The sequence below is a fragment of the Herpailurus yagouaroundi genome, unplaced genomic scaffold (genome assembly GCF_014898765.1).
Source record: "Herpailurus yagouaroundi ecotype Mexico unplaced genomic scaffold, PumYag 213, whole genome shotgun sequence".
In the NCBI taxonomy this organism is placed as follows: Eukaryota; Metazoa; Chordata; class Mammalia; order Carnivora; family Felidae; genus Herpailurus; species Herpailurus yagouaroundi.
Window position 1 is genome coordinate 9,874,765 of NW_024412444.1, and position 24,382 is coordinate 9,899,146.

Here is a 24,382-nt window from a genome sequence, read left to right on the forward strand (position 1 = left end):
TTTAGAATGGCCACTGGAATAATTAAAAACAGCAGTATATAATAATGGACACAACACCACATTTTAGTTCAATTCAGTAACATTCAACTGCAAATACTGCCCCCCAAATTGCAGCCTTTTCAATGATTTGTAAACCCGTTTACTTATGAGTCTGAGCTCAGTCAAAATATTACTATAAATTGACAACACTTTCGGATTATAGATATAATAAAGTCTCAGTTAATATTCAGTTAAAACATAAGATATCATTCTGTCACCCTGTCTTTTTTATTTGCATCCTACAGCATCTCTGGTGAATTTTATTATTTTTAAGTAGCTTCACATTATGTTTTATGATACATTTCTTCCTGCAACAGTTTTGCATACAGATGGAAATGTTGGGAATCTAGTTTAAGGCTGATCTTATTTATTTATTTATTTATTTTATTCTGTTATGTGATTGATCTGGTCAGTGAACAAGAAATTCTTCGAGGCCATCCATCACTCCAGGCAGCAGCTGAACTAAACCTTCTAACTCACTGCTTCCAGTCAGTCATGCAAGATTCAGGTTATAAATATTGAATGTGCAAACAACTGTTTAAATTAGCTGTCCTATCTATTTTATGCAATTTCAGTAGAAAAGCAAGCTGATATATTGTTTAGTGGCAAGAGGTAGAAAGACAGTGAATTCAGTATTATCCTTCCATACGTCATTGAACTCATCCTGTTGGCAAATATTTAAAATAGATCAAATTAATTCCTGTTCCCTTAAGTTAAATTAGAAAAAAGGCAACTGAGCATGTAATTTATGTAGCTTTTTTGGTTTTTTATATTCAAACAGTAGCAAGACTGTTAATAATTGTAAATGTAGCCATCTGCCATAAATATAGTAGCCAATTGTTAAAAGCTTAGTTCTGTGAATTTTGTTATCTCTTTGCAATAACAAAAATAGCTTAATATTTGGAAAATATTTGGGCAGGAAGGAAAGTAGCAGCTGGCTTATCCTAGCCTTCCTGGTAAGCATCTAGAATATTGAACATGAGCAGGTGTTTGTTTTTCTGCTACTTGGATGTGTAACAAGTGGGCACACTTTCACCAGTATTGGTATACACAAAAGATAAAATTGCCAGTCATCTGTAGTGACTTCAACAAGCCCTTCGTATGTAATGAATTTAGGTAAACTTCAAAAATTGCTGTCTCTGTTTTAAGTTTATTCTTCAAATGAAAGTATTCTGGGAACATCCTTTCAAGTAGCCTACATTAATAGCAAACATGAACTGCTTACAAAAGAGAAAATTATATGCCTCCCTCATAGACATGCAGGGCATTGGGCATGGGTCTCTTGACAGTTGGATTGCAAACTATTGCAACCTAACGGAAAAGCTGGGTGAAGTTTTATGTTATGTTCTGTGGCAAACACTGCTCACTGCTTACCCAAATCCATTTTTCTCTTCTTCCTTTAGCAGAAATTTTAGCAGAAATTTTGGTCAGGATGGCAGTGAACCCAGCTAAACACTTCCAACACTCCCATGTAGCTAGAGATGGCCACATGACCTACTTCAGGCCAGTGAAATACAAGTTGAATTTCGCTTGGCAGTACTCCCAGGAAAGCTTTTTATTTTTATTTATTTATTTTTATTTTTTTTAATATGAAATTATTGTCAAATTGGTTTCCATACAACACCCAGTGCTCATCCCAACAGATGCCCCCCTCAATACTCCTCATCCACCCTCCCCTCCCTCACACCCCCCATAAACCCTCAGTTTGTTCTCAGTTTTTAAAAGTCTCTTATGTCTTGGCTCCCTCCCTCTCTAACCTTTTTTTTTTCCTTCCCCTCCCCCATGGTCTTCTGTTAAGTTTCTCAGGATCCACATAGGAGTGAAAACATATGGTATCTGTCTTTCTCTGTATGACTTATTTCACTTAGCATAACTGCACTAACTTGTTCCTTTAGCCCTGTGTCCTCTGGCACTTTGCTCTTGCCTTGTTTTCTGCTCCAAGTGTGAATACAATGCATGGAAGTCAGCAGCCTTCTTGAGAGTATGAATGCAAAAGCTGTGTGTGAGGATGGCACAGGGGAAAGTGGAGAAAATAGCTGGGTCCCTGATGGCATTATTGAGCCACTACCCTGTCCTGAACTGCCAGTCATTAGATTTGAGTGAATAAATAAACCTCATTTTTGGTTAAGCCACTATTTTTCTGCAGTATCTGTAGCCTAACACATCCCTAAGTGATACACTTCTCTTTCTGAATTAACTAACTCGTCCTGAAATGATACTTGTGTCTTTTAAAACATAGTCTACTTTGAAATTTTAAAACTAAGCTTTAACTTATGTCCCTGTATGAAAACAAATTGAACCAGGATTGCCCTATTAATAAATTTCATGGTTGATAAATGTAAAAATGGTATTGTGTAATCATTTTAGTAATAAAGATCACAATTTCAGCATAAAGCTCAGGAATTTTCTTAATGTCATCTCTCAAATCTTATTTTGTTTCATCTTTGATCAATTCCTATCATCTTTTCTTACCCTTCAAGTGCTCATAGGCAGAGGCTAATTTATAAACAATAATAATGTAGTGTTACAAGTCCTAGAAATATTTGTCACAACTGTAAATCTGATTTTATTATTTCCCTGCTTAAAAGCTTTCCATAGTCTTTGTTGTGCTACTAAAGGCTTTTTCATTCTGGCTCCAACTGTCTTGCCCAATCATATCTCCTTCCTCCCAACATATTCCCTCAGCCCTGTGCTGTTTAAAACCACTGGACCGCTGGTGGGCTCCCGAAACCATACCATACTTACCATTCTTTCACATCCTTTCTTATCCTTCCTCTGGGTGCCCTGTCTCTCGTCTCCATCTGTGAAATCCCACTCATCCTAAAAAACTTGACTTCAAATGTCTTTCGCTTTGAAGCTTTCCGTACTCTTCTCCTTTCATCTCCCGTGCCTTCCATACCATTCTTTTTATGCTTATATTATTGCATTTATTAGTTTGGTTTATGTTTACTTAAGGTCTGTCTTTCCCAGGAGACTGTATGTAAGTTCCAGGAAGAGACTATACGTTGTTTTGCCGCTTCAGTGTCTAAGTCAGGATCTGGAATGGAGAAAATCCTAAGAATTTTTTTATGTCTTTAGAACAAAAAAATTTGAAAAAAAGACTTTCTGCACCTCTCATTGGGTGCTAGGATTATGTACCTGTTTGTTAATGTATCTCTGTGAAGGAAATGCTGCCAGTATTAGAGTATTCATCAGTTTTGTAACAAATAATCATCTGAGTCATCTGTGCATCAGCTTTTATTGAACGATGACTTTCTTGCTTCTCTGTGTGTTTTTAATTTTTGAATTACATACCACACATTGCATGCAAAGCACAGTAAATTCTGAAGTAAATAACATTCACCTCCAAAAAGAACATACCCTTTCCTCTTAGGCCAGTGGAGGAGGCAAGGGCTGAGTCAGTCCGTGGTCGGGCTGGGGCAGGGCTTTAAAGCTTGAAAGCTTCTGTGTGATTCAGTTTGTTACTAATCTTTGGAGAGCAAGATTAGATCTTTTCCCTTCAACAGAGCTTGAGCTCTGACCACTGGCAAGATTTAAGAGATTTATAGACACATGGCTTTCCAAGCTGTAAGAGATCTCCCTCTCCTTTATAGCCTAGATGCCAAGTCTTTGGGTCCCTAGAGAGTGCTCTTTGTTTTCAGTCCTGCCCCTGGCTTTCTGTGCCTTGGAAGATGTCCCCCAGCCCCCCCGCTACCTGACCCAAGCCTACTGAGGAAGGCTACCTTGTACACTCTGTGAAGGCCAAGAATTCTTTGCAAAGTTCTCCCTCAGCTCTCCTGGTCACCCCTAGCTTCCAGCAGCTGAAATCCCAGAGCACGTTAGATGAATTTCCCTTCACTCACGAGTTCCACCCTCTACATTCACTATACTGCCCCCAGCCCTTGGTGAAGACCTATGGGAAAATGTTGGCAGACAGTCAGAGTCTTGCTTTGTAGGGGGGTGGGGAGATGCTTATCAGCATTCTGATCCATCACTTCCTACATGTACCTGGTGCAAGCTTATCCCCATCCACAGCCAATTCATCTTCCTTTTTCCCAGCTCCAAATAAAAACGGCCACTGGCCGTTGGTTTTTAATACTTTTCATTGACGAATAACACTGTATCTTGTGTATCATTTCCCTTCCTCTACATCCCCAGATTATCAAAAGGTATATTCTTATTGTATTCATTACATGTGGAAGGAAATAGTTTCAGCTTTATAAGGAAAACAAGAGGTCCTTTTCACTGAAAGCCACATTTGTTTTAACTATTTCAGGATGCCTACGGTATTTTGCAAATAAGGTTTACTAGTTCATATTGTCTTTCAAGCTTCATCAAATCTAGAAATGAGAATAATCAATTAAATTTGATTAGTTTACAAATAATGTAGTCTCTGTTGACCACAAGAAAATTAAGCATCAAATGACAAAGGGTGCCTGGGTGGCTCAGTCATTTGAGCGTCCAACTTCAGTTCGAGCCCCACGTTGGGCTCTGTGCTGACAACTCAGAGCCTGGAGCTTGCTTTGGATCTGTGTCTCCCTCTCTCTCTGCCTCTCCTCTCTCTCTCTCTCTCTCTCTCTCTCTCTCTCTCTCTCTCTCTCTCTTTCTGAAAAATAAACATTAAAAAAAAGAATCAGATTATGAAAACATTCAGTTACATTAATATATTTAAAGTTTTATGACAATAAGAGCTAATGATAGATCTATGACAGTTACTGCCTGCGTGGGGACAGAGTGCAGGCACATAAACATGATATTACCAGCATTTTATATCAGATGAGTTCATCTATACTGGGTAAAGTGATATAAAATGACTGAACACAAATATGAAATCTAATTTATATAAAAATCACATAAGAGCAAAATTTGAAAATTATGAGAGCAAACTTCATACATAGTACATGTTAAGTATGTTATAGTCTCCCAATAGAGTGTGGTGTTTACCACACAACACAGTGATGTATAAGATGACCTCTCATCAGTTAGCTTTTTTTGCATAACAAACCACTCCAAGATTCAGTGGCTGAAAAGTATTACGTATTATTTCTCATGCATCTAAGGGGTGGGTTAGAGTTGACTGATGTTGGCTGGGCTTGTCTCCGTAGCTACCCCACAGGGGCAGTTGACCTAGACACACCCCTCCTGTGCCATAGCTCAAGGACCCTATCCTTCAGCTGAAGGGGACAGACAGAGTTAGGGGAGTTGGCCAGGTGCCATATGGCCATGTGCCACACATTTAAGCAAAACAAAGAGCACACACTGAGTCTGAAACAAGGAAAGGTATTCCCGCACAAGGTTATACATCCAGCACAGGCTGTGAGGACTTTCTTTATTTCTTGATAAGAGAGTATTCCAGGCTAAAGGCCCATCCTTGCACAGCTGACAGGGGGTTGAAAGACTACATATGAGTCTGCCTTTTCCAACAGATGTTTTGACAAAAAAATATCAGTCCAGTGGGTCTGTTAAGAGAACTTCCCCTGTATTTAGTTTAAGCAAAAACCAATTTTGAAAAAGCCATTAGTAATTGGGGGCAATGCAAGTGAAGTCAGAAAATCTTCATCCTATTGTATATTTGAAGTACAGGATCCTCTGCTTTCTTCCTTCAAGTTAGTTTCACACCTGTCCTGTAATGTTCCACAGTGGCAAAATTAGGATTGACCAGTTTTTACCGTCATCAGGCATAGTCTGCAACTTAGATATATTGACTGCTCCGTTTTCATATCATGTCTGGAAAATAGAAACAGATGTTTTCAGACTTGTCCCATCAAAATGAGGTTTCATCTGTCTGTGTCTAGACTTATTACCATTGCCAACACTGTGTCTCTGATATTTTTAATGTGGATCTTTTATGGAGATACATATGTGTTCTTTGGCATATATGTGACTGTTGGTTTGGAAAGGTAAAGAATAGTACTATAAATATAGTACTGTGAAAGCAGCCAATGGCTCACTATTCTGAAATGCATCTAGCTTTCCAAGTATTAACTCTGTGTCTGAATGCCTTGAATAGATTAGGTTACATAACACCTGTAAGTTCCACATAAACACCAACAAGTTTCTGGCTAATAGGTCTGGGCAGCAAGTCTTCATTCCCTTCTCTCCTATTCGGAATTTCCATAGAACTGTAACATCTGCTTGCCCTACACCCACTCATTCTAGCTGTTGTCTTGAAAAACAGAGAGAAATAAGAAACTAGGTTATTATAATGCATAAAATGAGTATCTTGCTTCAGATGACCAAGAATCTTATATATAGCATTTCATAATTCCTAAAACCTTTCCATTTTTTCCACCTCCCTTCTGTAGTGCATTTTTAGCATGGATAGTCACTGCATTTCCCACCCCCTGCAAACTCTTGAAATGCTTACAGAATAGGTCTTTTGATTCATCATATAACCACAGGAAAAGAACACAGAATTTTCAGTCAGGAATCCTGGATATCTTACAGCTTTGCCATTAACCAAGACCTTGGGCAAGTGATTTAATTTTCTAGGAGCTCCGGCTTTTTTATATGGAAAAGGAGAAAATGCCTACTTAATATGTGAGGATTAAGTTTGATAATAAAAAGAAAGTGCTTTTTAAGCTGTACAAATGTTAGTTCCTATTAAAAGAAGATTTCTAGTACTCTCCTTTTCATATAAACTTTAAGTATCAGCCACTTGGATAAGGGAGAAAGATGAAGAAAAAAAGAACCAATCCCAATTGATAAGCCCAAGGACATTGATCTGGCATCCCTCACTACACCTAGAGACCATCCCAAGTATATCAGACTTATGGTTGAGAGTAGGAATAATAGAATGTAAAATTTAGCAGTACTCTCTATGGTGTTAATTTGTCAGTAGCTTGTATTGTTTTTCTTTCCCCTTAAGGTGTCCAGGATACACTTCAGTATTTCTTATAATCAAAACTATAGCATCATCACTGATAGTTCTTAATACATAAATTAAGTAGATTTTTTTCAATTTTTGAATAAGATTTTAATTAACCATATATAGTGCCTAGCACATTTTAGTTGCTCAACAAAATTTGTTGAGTGAATGATTTCCCATTTAAAAATACTCACACTGGCTTTTCTCCCATAACACCATTTACTCATGGATATAAAATACATTGTTAAGAAACATTCATTTTTCCCAATGACTTTAGAAATTGGAGGTGTGACCCCCGGGTTTGGACCACATATCCCTTAGGAAGGGAGCTAATGTTTATTTAGCACATAAGTATGACAGGTACTCCTGGTAGCATCATCTCAAATACTCTGGAGTAAAAGGTCATTACTAGTTGCCTTTTATAGATGAGAGAACTGAGGTTCTAAGACTATCTTTCCCAAGGCATCTCAGCAGGCTAAGAAGTGGGACCCCAACTCAGTTATTTCAAGCTCTCACAGTCCATATGCTTTTAATTGCATTGTTGTGTCTCCTAGGCAATGGTTAAGATAGTGGCCAATCACATGGCATTTTAGTATCCTGTGGGTGTTTTAAAATGCCAAAAGTTATAGCCTTGTTTAGTAGTTCACCTTTCTATTTAGAGAGTTCTCAGTTTTAGAATCCTGTCTTTCGCACAGGTCACCTTTCTGTCCTTTCCCTCCAGCTATACTCTTTGGCAGTGGGCTTGGGGAGCCTCTAACTCCTATGAGATCAGATAGTAACCTCAGGAGCTCCCCCTTCCTCCCTAAGACCACCCTGCATTGGAGGTAGTGCCTGGCTGGTTCTCTGCTTTTGAGAGATTTGAGGAAGACTTTCTTCTTCAAAGGCCAAACCCACAATCATCAGGGTTACTACCCCCTTTGTTTTCTTGCATTGTGTCTTCTTGTTGATCCACATTGTCACAGAGAGGCTGTATACAAGGCTCTGTTTTTACTGTGCTACCAAAGAGACTTCAGATATAAAGTGTCGAGATTAAGTGTAACTTACCGTGCTGTGTTAGTTATTTTAACATTGATTTAGATTCTAGGTCTTCTCTTTCCTTTTCTTGTGTTTCCATTCAGCAAGCTTCAGGCCTTTGAATTGACTATTTTGGGGCACCTGGGTGGCAAGGTCAGTTAAGCGACCGACTCTTGGTATCGGCCCAGGTCATGATCTCACGGTTCAAGGGGTCAGGCCCCGTGTCCATTTGCTGTTAGAACAGAGCCTGCTTAGGATTCTCTGTCTCCCTCTCCCTCTGCTCCTCCCCTGCTCTCTCTCATGTGTGCATGCTCTTTCTCCCCTGTCTCTCAAAATAAATAAATAAACATTTTTTAAAAATGACTCTTTCTCTTATTTATTTGATTCCAATCTGCATCCTAGTTTTAGTAACACTTAATTGTTTAAGCCTTTTAGGATTAATAGATGAATTCTTCCCTTTCATCCTCTAATTTAAGTCCAGATTTCTCCATTTTTCCCCATCAGGTTCACATCATCCAGTTTACCTCTCTCCATGGGTGACATCCTTTCCTGGCTGAGTATCTCCTCAGTGCCCTCAGTTTTAGTTCAAAACATGGTATTTTCTGTATGTTATTCACCTAAGCCCCACCCCAGATGGTGTCCCACGAGCTCTGTTCCAGAAGCTCCCCAAATGGGCCTTCCTTTTTGTAGGGACACAGCATTCTGCTCTGTTCTTCAGAGCACGCCCTCCAGTTTGCCATCTGTTCTTGTGTCTCCATTTCTGTTGGTCTGCACCTCCCCCCCCCCCCCCACACACACACCTCTCACATCTTCCTGGACTCTCCCTGAGTCCTGGCTGTCTCGTGAACTGACAGGCCCTGATATGTTTCCAGTTTCCTCCATCAGCATTCTCAGATCTGTCAGGTATCATGGTCCCTCCCTGTCTACCTTGATAATGATTTATTTCTAGATCTTACCATCAGGTCATTGTTTCCTCTCCTGCAAAAATTAACACCAGCATCGGTGTCTTTACCATTATCATGGCTCTGTTTCTCTGACTCCCAATCAGGCTGCTAAAAATCTTGATTGGCATTTCAAAGCTGAAACATTTCTTCTCCTCATGCCTTTATCTACACCCCATAGCTTTGTCTACACCCCATTCCCGGTCATCGCAGGGAACTCCTGCAAATGGACAACAGTGCGGCAATAAGTAGCATACGGTGAAAAAAGGCAAAGAAGGAAAATTCAGACGTGGTAGTTCTATATTAAATTTCAGAGGTGTAATTTAAATTAAATTACAGTTCTATAAATTAAATTACAGAGACTGGATTTTCTGGTGTTGCAAATAATAAATACCATTAGGTACAAAACCCAGAGCTCTGATAAGACCTGTTAAAACCTCTTCTGAGTTAGGTCTAGTGACTGGCCACAGCGTGGTCCTTTCCTGGGAACAATCCAGTGAGAAAAATCAGAAGGCCAAGGGTCTGTAGAAATATGCAAGGTCTATACCTTCCAGGCTTGGGTACCATCATTATGCAATTCCCCCAGACTTGGTACTTTAGAACCATCTGTCATTTCCTCCCTCTTCTTGTTTAAGAACTGTAAGTGGAAATGTGACTCTTGTACCTCCAAATAGTCACTAACCATCTTCTGTCTGGTCCCCTCTGTTGGTATTGTTGATGCTCCCACCTTATTCTAGGTCGCTGTCTCAAGCCTGGAGTAGCCTCCTTACTCAGTCTCTCGTTCATGTTTTTAAGACTGTTCGGCTGCCTATTAGTCTGTGGCTTTTTCTCTGGTCCCCCAAACTTCAATGGTTCTAATTTTCCACCACATAAAGCATACATTCCGCTGATCTTGTTCACCTCTTCCAAATTCTGTGTTCACACTGGCGTCCACTCTTCTTCTACATACAGATCTTGCTTCTCTCCATGAGACACACACCAGCACTTCTGGTCTGCTTTGTGCTCCACCTTTAGCCATCAGTAAGCTCTCCCTCCCAGGCCTGGCTGTTAACAAACCTCCCCTGGTGTCTGAGTCCTCATCAGTGATGGTGATGGTAACCAGATCAGAGGCAGTGAGTGGTGGTTTAGAATTGGACTGTGCACCTGCTGTGTGAGTTTGTGTGAATTAACCACTTTGTGCCTCAATTTTATCAGCTGCAAATGAGGATATTAAAAGTACCGAATGATCCCCAACTCTCCATGGCCTGTGACAACACACGTTCATTTCTTGCTCAGTGCACATGTAGGCTACAGGTGTGCTGCAGCTCTACTCTACCTGTCTTTTTCATTCCAGGGTGCAGGCTGTCATGCCGCCATCAAGTTCAGTATTGTAATGGAGCCTCTGGGTGCCTCTTAAAACTGCTGCTAGATGGGTCACATCTGTGATAGCCATTGGCAAAGACTATCCCACGGCTGACCCTAGAGTCATTGGGGTAGGGATGTATTTTCTCACAGTGAACAGAGTAGGGAATATGTGTCCATAATAATGCAGTGCACTATGCTGCCTCATAGGTCTATTGTGGAGTATGAATAAGTAAATGGGTGTGAGAGCTTAGAAGGGTGCCTGACATACAATAAGGACTTATTAAATGTCATTGTTTTTTTGTTAAGTCTTGTGCCAGGTTTCTACTCTAAGCATCTTACATATATCTTTTTTGGAGAGAGAGACAGAGGGAGAAGGAGAGAGAGAGTATGCTCACATGGGTTGGAGGGGAGGCACAGAAGGAAAGGGAGAGAGAGAATCTTAAGCAAGCTCCACAACACGGGGCTTGATCTTACAACTGTGAGATCATGACCTAAGCCAAAATCAAGAGTCTGATGCTTAACCTACTGAGCCACCAGGTGCCCCTCATCTTACATATTCTTATAGTTTACATCTCAAGATTGATATTATTATTCCCATTTTTCAAATGAATAAACTGAGGTTTACAGAGGATAGGTAAATTGTTCACAGTCACACTGTTTGAAAGAGACAGAGTGGGCTTTTAAACCAGGCCTACCAGACTTCAAAATCTTTGCTCCTAACCTTCTACTATTCCAGTAGACACGTATTGGGAAGAGTCTCCCTAACTTTATGATTCCTGTTTCACTGCTGCTAGCATTCTCTACCACCCCCATACTCTGCTGTGACCTTGAAGGACTTGCCCTTAGACAGCTGCCCACCCAGAGACACACAGCTGCCAAAGTTCAAAGACTCGTTATAATGACCTTCAAATTTGAGTTAGTGTCCTTGGTTCCTTTACTCAAACAACAGAAAGGTCAATTCTGTGGAACACCCACTGAGTGTGCCGCTTAGAACTTCTGTTAGAGGAATGAGTGCGCCCCTTAGAACTTCTGCTAGATGGGTCACATCTGCTCAGAGATCCTGGATTCTCTCAATCACATATTTCAAGAGCTGAATTTATATACCACCCTGACCTTACTTTGTGCAGGATTGTACTTGTCCAGTTTCTTGCCGGGCCTCCCATACCTTTCCCCAAGGCAGAAGCCAGACCCCACAGGAAGTCCATCTAGACATTGTTAGTGAGAAAGGTACCTATTTGTCCCTCTTTCTGTATCTCGTTGGTGGGCAGATTGTCAAATAATGTGGGCATTTGCAATTCTGCAAGGTTAGACCTGTCCACCTTCAAGGCTTAGGGTGTGGAACATGTCCTGAAAAGAACTTGTGGGTCCTCACGTTCACTCTTCTGAGCCCAGGGCAGGAAAGCCTTTCCACCTCATACTTGGTTCAGTTACTGATCGTATTTTCTCCATGAGGATATGAGCATCATGAGAGTAGACACCATGTTTCATGACCCTTCTGCATTTCCGCACAATGCCTACAGGCATGGGGACATCATTAGAGGCTGCCAGAGAGAACCTACAGGGATGAACTAGGTACAGCCCTTCTTTGGGCAGCACCCAGCCTAGGAGCTTTGTCTCTCAGCTCTAAAATGGAGACAGTTCGTGTCTGCATAACTGAAATGAGGATTCAGATTCAAAGAGAGTCAGTATCGTGAAGTGGTAGGAGTGTGCTCTAGAGCCCACACTGCCCCATTTATATCCCAGCTTACTATTTACTGTCTGTGAAAAGTTTGGGCACCAGTTTTCTCACCCATAGGTTGGGGATAATAGTACTCATTTCACAGGGTTATTGTGAGGGTTGAATGTTAGTGCAAGTGTTGGGCACATAATAAGAATTCCAGAAGTGTTAGGTATTATAAGTAACAAAATAACATATATGAAAATACCTAGAATTGCCTAGAACAATGATACTCAAAATGACCATCCACAGTGAGGTAAGGAACTTGTGCCACAGTGCCACAGTGTAAATCAATACCCTCCTTTCTTCTGTGAGTAACTCTTATTAGGGAAAAATTGTGTGCTTGGTGGTAAAGCCAATTTGTATTCTGGCTCTGGCTGTGTGTCTTCCATGTAGACAGTACCAAATGGCCCACAGACCACACCTCTGGTTTCCCTGGCCGAGGATGTGGTAGGCATTCGGTAACTTTGTTTAACTATTTCCCTGAACCTGAAAAAAGACTCTCTATTTACTTCTCTATTTACCTACTTCCTAAGGTAAGTAAATAAATTTCCTACTCAGTGAATTTTGTAGATTTGACGCTCCCTTACACCTATTTATAGTCTCAATATCTTCAGAGTTACGGAAAAATAGCAGCCATTGTTTTTGGTAAAAGTTGTATTTTTCTAGTAGTGAGAGGATAAAGATAGACATGTAGGTCATCATGTGCAGACTAGAGCTTGCTTTTTCAGAGAGCGGGAAGACATAGAGATACCTTCCTTTTCCTTTGTCATCATTGTAGCATTTATTCACAGAGTCAAGTGTAAAAACACGAGCAGAGTTTTTACAGGTGAGATTTATTTATGTAAATAAGTTTAGAAACTGTGCCTCTTGTTTACCAGAAAAAACAAGTATGGTGTTGTTACCTAGAAAGGAATTAATATTATGTCAACGCTATTTCAACTTAGCATGAAATTCATAACCGTATTAGTCTAGGTTCCCCAGAGAATCAAAATCAATTTATATAGAGAGATGGATAGGTATATTTGTATTATGTATATGTTGTATATATGAAGAGATTTATTATAAGGAGTTAGCAGGCACCAGGGTGGCTTAGTCCCTAAGCATCTGACTTTGGCTCAGATCATGATCTCACAGTTCATGAGTTCGAGTCCCACATTGGGTGAGCATGAGCCCCACTTTGGGTGTGCCCCTCTTCTCTGTCTTTCTCTCCCTCTCTGCCCCTCCTGGGGTTCTCCCTATCCCCTCTCTGCCCCTTGCTCACTTGTGCCTCTCTCTCTCTCAGAAAAAAAAAAAAAAAAAAAAAGGAATTAGCCCATATAGTTATGGAGGCTGAGAAGTCCCATGATCTGCAGTTGTCAAGCTGGAGACCCAGGAGAGCCCATGGTAAAGTTCCAATCTGAATTCAAAGGCCTGAGAGCCAGGACACAGAGTAAGCTCCAGTCCTCGTCTAACTTCAAGTCAAAGTCCAAGTCCAAAGGCAGAAGACGAGGAGTGTCCCAGCTCTAAATCAGTCAGGCAGAGAGAATGAATTCTCCCTTCCTCTGCATTTTCTTCAACTCAGGCCTCCAATAAATTTCATGAGACCACCCACACTGGGGAGGGCTCTCAGCTTTACTCTGTCTGCCAATTCAAATGTTCATCTCATCCAAAAACACCCTCACAGACACACCCAGCATAATGTTTAACCAGATATCTGGGCATCCTGTGCCCCAGTCAAGTTGATCCATAAAATTAACCATCATAGTAGTATCAGACACATGGCCCCTAAAGACCACTTTTTTGGTACTTTGTTGATTCCTATATACTTTCTTAAGGATGAATTATTTTCTTGCTGGGCTAAAACTTAGTCTAGTTTTAGATTTTAATTCCTTATTTTTTAATTAAATCTGTTTTATTCTCTTTTTAATTTTTACAAGCAGTGTATTTTTATGAGGGGTTATGTGTGAAAATTTAAAAGACATGTGCCACTGGTGGTTCTGGCAGATTTTCAGCTGCAGGAGCATTCTCTTTCTGAGCTAAAAAATAGATTTGATAGATTATAGAGGAAACCTTTTGAGTGATGGAACGGGGCGGGGGGGGGGGGGGGGGGGGGGGGAGAGGAGGGCGGGAAGCAGGCTGCTTTGTGCAACCCTATCTCCCAATATCCTCCTAAAAACGACATCATAAGGATATGCAGTGAAGGTGGTAACTCTCTGTCATTCCAGAAAAGAGAGGGATGTAGGCAGAGCAGCCTGAAGTCTCAGGGCATGGAGGAAAAATGTTCAAAAACAGAAAAGTACTATTTTAAATGCAAAAGAAAATGGCTATCCTAGGAACGAATTGGATTATTTTTCACTGATAGTTTTCCTGTAACCCTAAAGAATAGTACCATAGCTCCACCTACTGCAGAAAGAAGCAAAGAGGCAAACCACTCCATCAAAAAGAACCTTCTTCCCCACCCCGGGCTTTTTTTTTTTTTTTTTCCCCGTCTTTTTTTTTTAATCTTTCGGTTCTTTTCCCAAGCAAAGTCATTGAAACTGTTCTTATTTTTTGCTTCCAATCATCCTTTCTCTCCTCTTCCTACTAATTTCATGTTTGAAAGATTTATGGGTATCATTTCAAAAGCTGACATTTCAAAGAAAACATAATAGGAAATTATAATTTGATGATTTGGTTGAGGTGTCTGGAAGTGCATATACACAAAGTACAATTTAGATATATATCGAACTTGAATAAAATATGTGTGAGAAGTATTGGAGGAGAGGAAAGGCACTATTGTTATCTGATGAGGAGAAGAGCAGGGGTTTTAAAGAGCTGAATTCTCTGACACTAATTTGCTTGGTGCCTTGGGCAAGTTACTTAACTTTCTTTGTATGCTGCAGTTTCTCCATTTAAAAAAAAATGAGGATAATGGCATATGCCTTCTCTCTGCCTCATAGAATTCTTATCAGAATGATAGAAGATCAAGTAATGCCCCACTTCTCCAGCCTTCTAGCTCCCAGCCTCAGCCATCTGTAATGAATCTCAGAAGCTGGCAGAAAAAGGCCTGTGACCCGGGAGAGCTCTGCATGCTTTAAGAAAAGGCAGATTCCACTGATTTGGAATTGTGTGTAAAGTAAGCTCAGAGACTCAAAGCCAGTGTGAGGGTGGCGTGTGTCTGTGTGTGCATTTCTTCGCTATAGTTCTTTTCTCTCTGTAGTTACCTAGGAAGACAGATTTTGAAAATGAAAATGTAGGAAAAAATGGTGGAGGCAAGTGCAAGTGTCTCCTTAGAAATTTACTGGGCACCTGGGCGGCTCAGTAGATTGAGCATCCAACTTTGGCTCAAGGTCACGATCTCACGGTTCGGTTCCTGAGTTTGATCCCCACATCAGGCTCTCTGCTGTCAGCGCAGAGCTCACTCTGGATCCTCTGTCCCCCTCTTTCTCTGCACCTGCTCCACTCGTGCTCTCTCTCTCCCTCAAAAATTAAAAATAAATAAATAAATAAATAAATAAATAAATAAATAAATAAATAAAATTCACCAGGAGGGTACCTGGACAAGAGATTTGGGAGCCTAGCAGTATTCTAAGGCCAGAATTGGGAAGAAACAGTTTACCGTATCTCAGTTAATCACAACATATTGGGTCTCTGTTTCAGAGCTTAAAAGCCTTAGCAAAAGTTTTCCGAATCATGTCTAGAATGCACTTTTACAAAGAAGTTTTACGGCATTTTAGGAAGAGTTCCATTAAAAGGGAAAAAAGTCTTTTAAGGTATATGTGTCATTTATGTTGATAATCACTATGTATCAATGTATCATTTTTTCCTCCATGAAGGTAGATATATTCAATATCACTGTATTATTTTAGACATATTTTGATTTCCTCAATCAAATGGAAAATTACTGCCTCAAGTTTCATTCCTTATGGTTTCTGATCTGATTTAAATCACTTTCCAAATTATCTTAAATCTGAAAAAAGGAATTAGATTCTGAAAAACTGATTTTGTAGGGTAAGGGGTGTGTGTCTCATTAAAAAAAAATTGTAAGTTAAATATTTTTTATTGTATTTAGCATTTTATGAAGGCTTTCTTTTTGAGAGTAGAACTGAAAGCTTAAAGTTCTAGATGGGTGTTTTTGTAGGTATTTTCTTATATACCTTAAATGACTAAGCATTATATTTTCTTACAGTAAAGGGCACAGATTATTCATATATTTCAGATTGAAATGCTTTTATATAATGTCTTTAAAATACATACTAAATTTGTAAATGCAAACTTGAGTGAATCGTTCTTTGTTGTCTGATGGAGGCAGGCAAAAAGTGATATCCCCAGTATTCTTTTCCATCTGAGATGGGATAATCTGAGAATTCAAATGAGGTCAGCATTAATGAGAGCTTCTCAGACTATTTAAAGTAGAGGTGTTTCACTGTTGTTGTTGTTGTTGTTGTTGAATTTCCTGTTCATCTAATACCAGCATATTACTGGTGCATAGTTAGGGCCACATGCCATTCACATGCCTTTGACAACTCCTAATCTGGTCTGTACCCTGTCCAACAAGAGGAGTCCAGTGATCACATACTGGGGTGTCATAACAGTGTCAGATTGCTATGTAAGTTTCTGAATACTTACTCTCAGTTTCGGTACTTCACTGGTCATGGACTGGTAACAATATGCTTGCAGGCAAGCACCTGGGAATAACACTGGTTAGATTAGTGATTAACAGCACACATCCAGAACCGGACTGTCTGAGTCTGAATCCTGGCTTTGCCGTTTGCTGGGCATGAGACTCCAGGCACATCATTTAACTTCTCTGTGCCTCAGGTTCCTTATTGGTGAAACGGAGATAGCCCTGCTAACCCATTTCACAGGGTTGCAACAAGCATTATGTGACGTCCTTTAAAACTCGATAACTTAGTTTGCTTACTAAGCAACAGTGATGTTACTGTTTAGCAGCAGTGATGTTACTAAGTCAACCAAGCTGAATTTTGAACCTACTTGAAATTTCTATATTTTGCCAACTTGTCTAGAATAATTGTGTTGAAACCTAATTTACTTTTATGAAAGTAAGTAATCTAAGTCAAGGATATTATTCTGGGAGAGTGTAATTTATTCATTTAAAATGAATGAATGAGGGGCACCTGGATGGCTCAGTCGGTTAAGCACCCGACTTCGGCTCAGGTCATGATCTCACAGTTTGTGGGTTCGAGCCCCGCATCAGGCTCTGTGCTGACAGCTCAGAGCCCAGTGCCTGCTTTGGATTCTGTGTCTGCCTCTCTCTCTCCCTCCCCCACTCACACTCTGTCTCTCTCAAAAATGAATAAACATTAAAACAAAATTCTTTTAAAAAAATGAATGAATGATTTAAGCATTTGGGCTGCCTGGGTGGCTCAGTCGATTATGCGTCTGACTTTGGCTCCAGTCATGATCTTGCAGTTCATGGGCTCGAGTCTCGTGTAGGGCTCTGTGCTGACAGCTCAGAGTCTGGAGCCTGCTCCCAGTTCTGCATCTCCCTCTCTCTCCACTCCTCCCCTGCTTGTACTCTGTCTCTCTCCTTCTCAAAATAGATAAACATTAAAAAAAATTAAACATTAAAGAATATTTAATATTCAGTGAATATTTATTGAACTTGCCTTTTCATATTCAGCCCTTAGAGGACATCCTGGGGTTCCTAGGAAGTGAGCAGTTTGTCACTGAGCTTCTATCAGAGGTCACTGCTGAAGAAGTCTGGCTGGAGATGGGTATATCTGTTTTCTTAGTCACGAAGATGTCACTGTCACTTCGTTAGCTGGAACTATTTTACTCAGCCTCCACAACATTTAAGTTGGCATGCTTGGTGCTGTGCAGCCTAAAGCAGATGCTATCCATAATGAAATATCATTAATATTTCTGCATTAGTAATATGCTGCTGCCAACAGCAGGGAGCTCTTAGCTTTTGTAAAGTAACTGTTGCTATTTCTTCTGGGGGAACTGATGAGTATTTGTTTCTTAGGGAATGTCTATAAATTGTTGAGGATGTGGGACAGAATCAGACTTTATACAGTATAGACCAAAAGGTATAGAAAATATTATAAATGCCTTCCTTTGCAAAGAGACTTTATTCATTCATTCACTTGTGATTGTGTATCTAGAAAACATATTTTTAGTGTTTTTGCTATTCATTTATGTAATATGTATTAGTGCCCACTGTGTGTCAAGAGTGATTCTAGGTGCTGAGAATATTTTCAGTGATCAAGGCAGATAAAATCCCTGCCCTCCTGAAGTTTATATTACATTAGAGGAGGCAGGAAAGAAAACCGTGTTTTAAAAAATAAAATAAAAAAGTAGATGTTTATGGTGTAAATACAGAATAATAAGAAGGCACACAAAAAGGTCTGCTTTAGGAAAAGTGGTCAGGATAAGCACCCCTCAGGAAGTAATATTTGAATAGAGACCCAAAGGACAGTAATGGGCAAGCCCTGTGGAGGGCTGGGAAGAGCATTCTGGCAGCTGGGAAGCTGATGTGCAGTACCTAGGACCGGACATTGCAATGAGCTCATCGGTAGTGGTAGATACTATGTCTTTTCTCCAGCTATTTATAACCTGTAGTGGAAGAATACAGAAATGACTGCCCCCGAAAAACGGTCATTTCTGCTTTGATTTACTGTGTCAGTCTTTCTGCCTCTTTGGAGTTGCTAATTTCTTCATCAGCGACCACATCCTCCCAGGACCTCTCTGAGGGTTGATTAGGGCTGCAGTTCAGAGTTCCCAAGGCATTGTCAGAGCACAAAATGCATTCCATTTGCTCCTGACTTTATTACATGCTATCCATCAGCTCACTGCAGGCACCTCTCAGGCATTTAATTCCACTGGGAGTTTTTCTCGATACAAATTACTTTCATTTACTGTAATTTTTTATACATTATCCACATGATTAGCTAGTTTTGAAACTCCTGACGAACACCTTTCTCAGAGGTCGTAATTCTTTCCATTTCTGCTATATCTCATGCCTTTCCTTGTGCTTTGCTAAAAATGAATCAATAAATTGTTCATTTCTTATCCTTACCCCAATGAAGCCATATATGGTAAGCATTAATTAAATTTTTTCTTGGCTCCAAAATCCTACTGCTATTTGAAAATTTCATGTAAATTATGGAAATGAATTTACTTCCATTGTTGAAAAGTGATCATCTTCTTGTGAAGTGAAAACTAAGTTCTGGCTAATTTTATTGAAAGTAGTGTGCAAGTCAAACATTGCTTTTTTGTTTTTAAGTTAATATTTAAAGATTTGTCATGTAACAGATTTCTGTTACAAAATTTTATCCTCCTTGAGTGAGAAATGTCTAGAAAAGTTCATTAATGAATCTTGAAAACTTTGGTCATGAACTACTTACAGTGTCCTCTTTCCATACTTCAGTAATACTGAATACCTCTTAAAGACAGGATATGAGTAATGCTGTATCTAGTGAAACTCTAGGAAGAATTTAAAATGTAATCATCATTAGCAAAAATTCTAAAAACAGCATGTTCTTACTCAGTGCTTTGGCTTCCTTGCTGTCTTAATTCTATATACTTGCCTTCTTTTCATAAGATGTGCTACTGTTAGTATTGCAGATCTAGAGCCAATTACGATTGAATGACCTGGATTCTGTGTGTCTTCTACATCATCAGCTAGATTTTTTTAACTAGTCTCAATTTTAGTAACAGTAAATATATAAAAGGAAAAAATGTGTTGTATGGAAACCAATTTGACCATAAATTTCATAATAAAAAAATAAATAAACATGATACAAATTTCAATTTTTTGTTGATTTGAGTGATGAAAGACTTTAAAATGTTCACTGACCTTTCATCTATGATTTTCCTTTACTTGTGCAGTTTATCACTAATTTTATATTGAGTCTTTTTAAAATGTGATGTATTAATGTCATCTCCTGGTATCTAAGTTGGAAAAAAATGGTTTTTTAAAAAAAGCACAGAATGTAAATATTTTAGGAATGTCTTCTGTCTGAAAAGTTTATGACAGCTTCTGGCAGAAGATGTCAAAATAACATTTGGAACCATGGGCATTGATGTTCTTGGCAAATTATTATTTTTTTCTTCAGGCTTCCATTTGCACAATAATATCTTACAAAAATGGGAAATGTTTTATTTTTATTTTTTTAATGTTTATTTTTTGAGAGAGCACAAGCTAGGGAGGGGCAGAAAGAGAGGGAGACAGAATCTGAAGCAGGCTCCAGGCTCTGAGCTGTCAGCACAGAGCCCAATGGGGGATGCAGGACTTGAACTCATGAACTGCAAGATCCCGACCTGAGCCAAAGTTGGACGGCTTAACTGACTAAGCTACCCAGGCACCCCAGCAAGTGTTTTTTGAATGATAAATAACAGTTTAGAAAAAGAAAGGAAAGGAAACTGAAAAGTAAATATTGTACAATGATATTTTCCTTTCAGGATCAAATGAAAGTACAGAAATACAATAGTTAATAATTGAATGCAATAGTTCTCAACTCTGGTATACATAATAATCATCTGCCATGCTTTTAATTTGTGGAGTTTTTTGTGGGGGGGGGGGGGGTGGGCTGTATGTGATAGTCTCAGATTCTTCAACACCGCTGGGTGCTCAGTGGTTAAATTCAGTTCTGACACAAGCCCCCAGTTAGTGTTAGACCCCATGGGTTAAACTCTCAGTCCCTCGAGACCGCCCACACTTCGGACACTCATTGCAATAGAGCACCCTGGCTACTCATAATTCTGACCAATAGTCAGAGACACCTCCCCACCCCCGGAGGTTTCCTTAACACTCAAGTTCAATAATTGCTAAAATGACTCAGAACTCATGACAGAAAGTGTTAGAGTTACTACAACTGTTTTATTATGAAACATACAACTCAGGAACCACCATGAAGAGCTGCATATGTCAAGGTATGGGATAAAGGGGTGCTGAGCTTCCAGAGCCCATACCCTCCCAGCACCTTGATGTCTTTACCAACCCTGATCTCTTAACCCCACTATTTAGGGGTTACATGAGAGTTCCTAATTAAGTAGGCACATTTGATTAATTGTTGGCTGTTGGTGGTTGAACATTCCAACCTTTTAATCACATGACTGGTTTCTCTGGCAACCAGCCCCTAGTTTGGAATATCTAGGGACCCACCAAGAACCACCTTATTAGCATAGACTAAGGTAAGGTTGAAAGTGTGTTATGGAATTAAAAAAAAAAAAAAAATCTATCACTTCTGTCAGGAAGTTCCAAGGGTTTTAGGAGCTCTGTGTCAGGAATCAAGGATGAAGAGCAAATATTTATGTATATTTCAAATATATAACCCAGATGGGCATTGGGATTGTTTCCGAATATTATAGTTTTCCTTCCAGATATATGGAAGAATTTCACTTTCTCACCCTTACCCTTTTATTAGGTTGGACCTATGACTTGTTTTACCAGTAAAGATGAACAGAAGTGACATGGTCACTTTAGGAAGAAGCTTTAGGAATTAGTGTGCCAGGGGCGCCTGGGTGGCTCAGTCGGTTAAGCATCTGACTTCAGCTCAGCTCATGATCTCACGGTTCATGAGTTCAAGTCCCGCATTGGGCTCTGTGCTGACAGGTCAGAGCCTGGAACCTGCTTCAGATTCTGTTTCTCCCTCTGTCTCTCTGCCCCACGCCCGCTTGTGCGCTGTCTCTCTCAAAAATAAACACTAAAAAAAATTTAAAAAGAAAAGAAATTAGTGTGCCAGTCACCATGTTCCCATCTCAGTGCCCTGGTGGTTAGGGAAGAACGTACCATCCTGGGTACTTGAGTTACTAGAGTTAAATGGAACATCTTGGTACTCCATGGGACTTGCGTGAACAAAATATGATCTTTTGCTTTTACATTAAGCTTCTGAGATTTAAGGGTTATTTATTATTATAACCTAACCCATCCTGACTGATACAAGCTTTAAAATAAAACTCAATCACAGATTAATGTGTTTATTTTCCTAGTTTGCTAAGGCTTGTTGTCAGTAATGAGTATTGAATTTTATTGAATGCTGTTTTTTCTCCCTCTGTCGAATTGATCATGTTTTTCATCTTAATCTGATAATGTCATGGATTTCAACACAGATATTCTCATGTGGAAATATCTTTCCATTCTTGAGATAACCCCTGTTGATCATCTTAGACGTTCTATACGTTGCTAGATATTGCTAGATATGGCTATACATTGCTATACATTTTCTATTTTTTTAGGAATTCTAAATATATGTTCATTAATTAGACTAATTTATAATTTTTTTCTTTCCATTCATATATAAGGTCAAATTTGATAAATTAAGTTGGGGAGCGTTTACTCTTTTTTCTCATCTCAGTATGTATTGAGTTCTTTGAATGTTTGATTAGAACTTGTCTATAATATCTGGACCTGGTGCTTTTTGGCATATGGATTTTTGAACTTCAGTACAAGTTGTTTAATGGTTATAGGTATTTTTAGCTTTCCTATTTTTTTCTTGAGTCAATTTTAATATTTCCATTCTAGAAAAGTGCCCCTTTGTTTTAAATTTAATATAAGAGGGCTATAAAAGTTGTATGAGTTTTTTTATAGAGAGAGATATAGAGGAATATATATGTAGCTTTTTCTCTACCATATCTGTACAATGTTAATATTATATTTTTATTTCTAATATATACTTTTCTTAACCAATTTTTCCAGAAGTTTTCTATTAGTCTCTTCAAAGAATCCGATTTTTGCTTTAGTTGATACTCTAAAGGTTCTATTTTAGTTATTCTCTTAATTTTTACCTTCTTTCTACTTTGTGAATATATTATTTTCCTGATTTCTTGATTTGAATGTTTAACTTATTAATCTCACTTTTTTAATAAGTAATTTAAGGCTATACATTTAGATCCAAATCAAGTTTTTGTATGTAGTACTTGTTTAACCTTAGCTAGTTTGGAAGTTGTAGGTTCCATTTGTATTCTTTTGGGGATTATAACCTTTACATTTATAAATTTGTAACCTGTATATTGACCTTAACAAAGTTGAAAGTCACTAGCCCATCCCCTTACAAAGCAAGCACCTTACATACTTTTCACTTCATTTGCACCCCTCCCATCTCATCGTTTCTTCTTGCGTCTCTCCATTTGGGGTAATTTCCTCAGATCACTATTCCTTAGCTATAGCTAATATGTAGTTTTCCCAGTCCTTTTTTTTTTTTTTTTTAATGAAATAAACTTTTTAAAAGTTTTGGTATTTTTTCAAATCTATTGTTTATGATATCCTATTTTATTGTGGTTTTAAATAATACTTATTTTATAGTGGTTTGCCGATTGCTCTAATAGCTCTAATAGCTTTCTAAAGAAGCTGTTCCTTCTGTTTCTTACATCTGCTGACTCTCCCTCCCTCCTTCCTTACACTGGTAAGTGACTTTGGAAAGTGTGTTTGTCTTCATTGAGGTGTGTTTTACCTCTGGAAAATCTTTGCATTCTCTTCTGTCTACCTCAAGGCTTTTGGCTTCCAGCTTTTTCACCGAGATAGGACCAGTTTTTAAATGTCTTTCTTAAACTTGGAATTTCCTTGCCATAAGGGTAGTTTAAACTCAGACTAAATTCGCATACATGGCTTTAGTTTGGGGTTTTGATTTCTCATAGTAGACTTTTCCTCAACCCTGGAGCCTGGCTAGAGACCAGCTTTTTTTTTTTGCCTGGAGCAATGAAAGAGTGTCCTACCTGTGTCATGGAAGGGGACAGTCATTTCACGGTCTGGTTTTATGCAGGAATCTCGGGTCTAGCTTCTCATCTTAGGTAAGCCCAAGGCCACATCTACTGTCCCCACATAGTGTTACAGTCCTGGGACCTCTGCCCATAATTTTATATGCATACACACACATATTAGGATCTGATCCTTGTATTTATTTAGGACAGATCTCCTTTCCTCTCCTCCCCCTGCTCCCCACACACTTTGACATCAACTGATTGCTGGTCAGCTGTGGCTTGTATTTCCTCTTCATTTAATGCCTCATCAACAACATACTCTTATCATTTAAACTTCATTTTTTTCAAACTTATGTGTTTGTAGCAGGCAGAAAATATTCATTAGCTCAATCCACATTACTGATAGAATCCTTTACTTTCTAATAAAGGAAGAATAATCATTAACCAAAAATATAGAAACATAATAATGGCTAATGATTGATAGGCCAACTGAAAGATGAGAGTGAACTAATTGAGGAAAGCTGTTTAGAGGTTCTCTCATTTAATATCTATTCAACATGTACTATATAAGATTGTAGACACACTGTTCTAGATCCTGGAGGTACAAAGATAGAGAATATACAATGTCTTGATACTTTTGGGGAGTCCTAGCAGGCTGATCTTTACATGTGGGTTTTGTTACTCTTCCACAGATAGAGTTTTTGCAGCTGATCCATACTGTGCTGCTTACCAGCTGTGTGATCTCAGGACTTAAGATGTCTTCATCGGCCAGGCTTCACAGGGGACAGTATGGAAGATCTTCAGTAGCTAAAAGCAGCAGGCCATATAAACCTATTCTGCTGATTTCTTATTTTC

General features: G+C 39.1%; 1 protein-coding gene across 12 annotated transcripts in view; it reads left to right on the forward strand.

Annotated features, from left to right (window-relative positions):
- CFAP20DC (CFAP20 domain containing) overlaps positions 1 to 24,382 on the forward strand; it is a 238,572-nt gene that overhangs the window by 31,092 nt on the left and 183,098 nt on the right. The gene's annotated exons all lie outside the window — the stretch shown is intronic.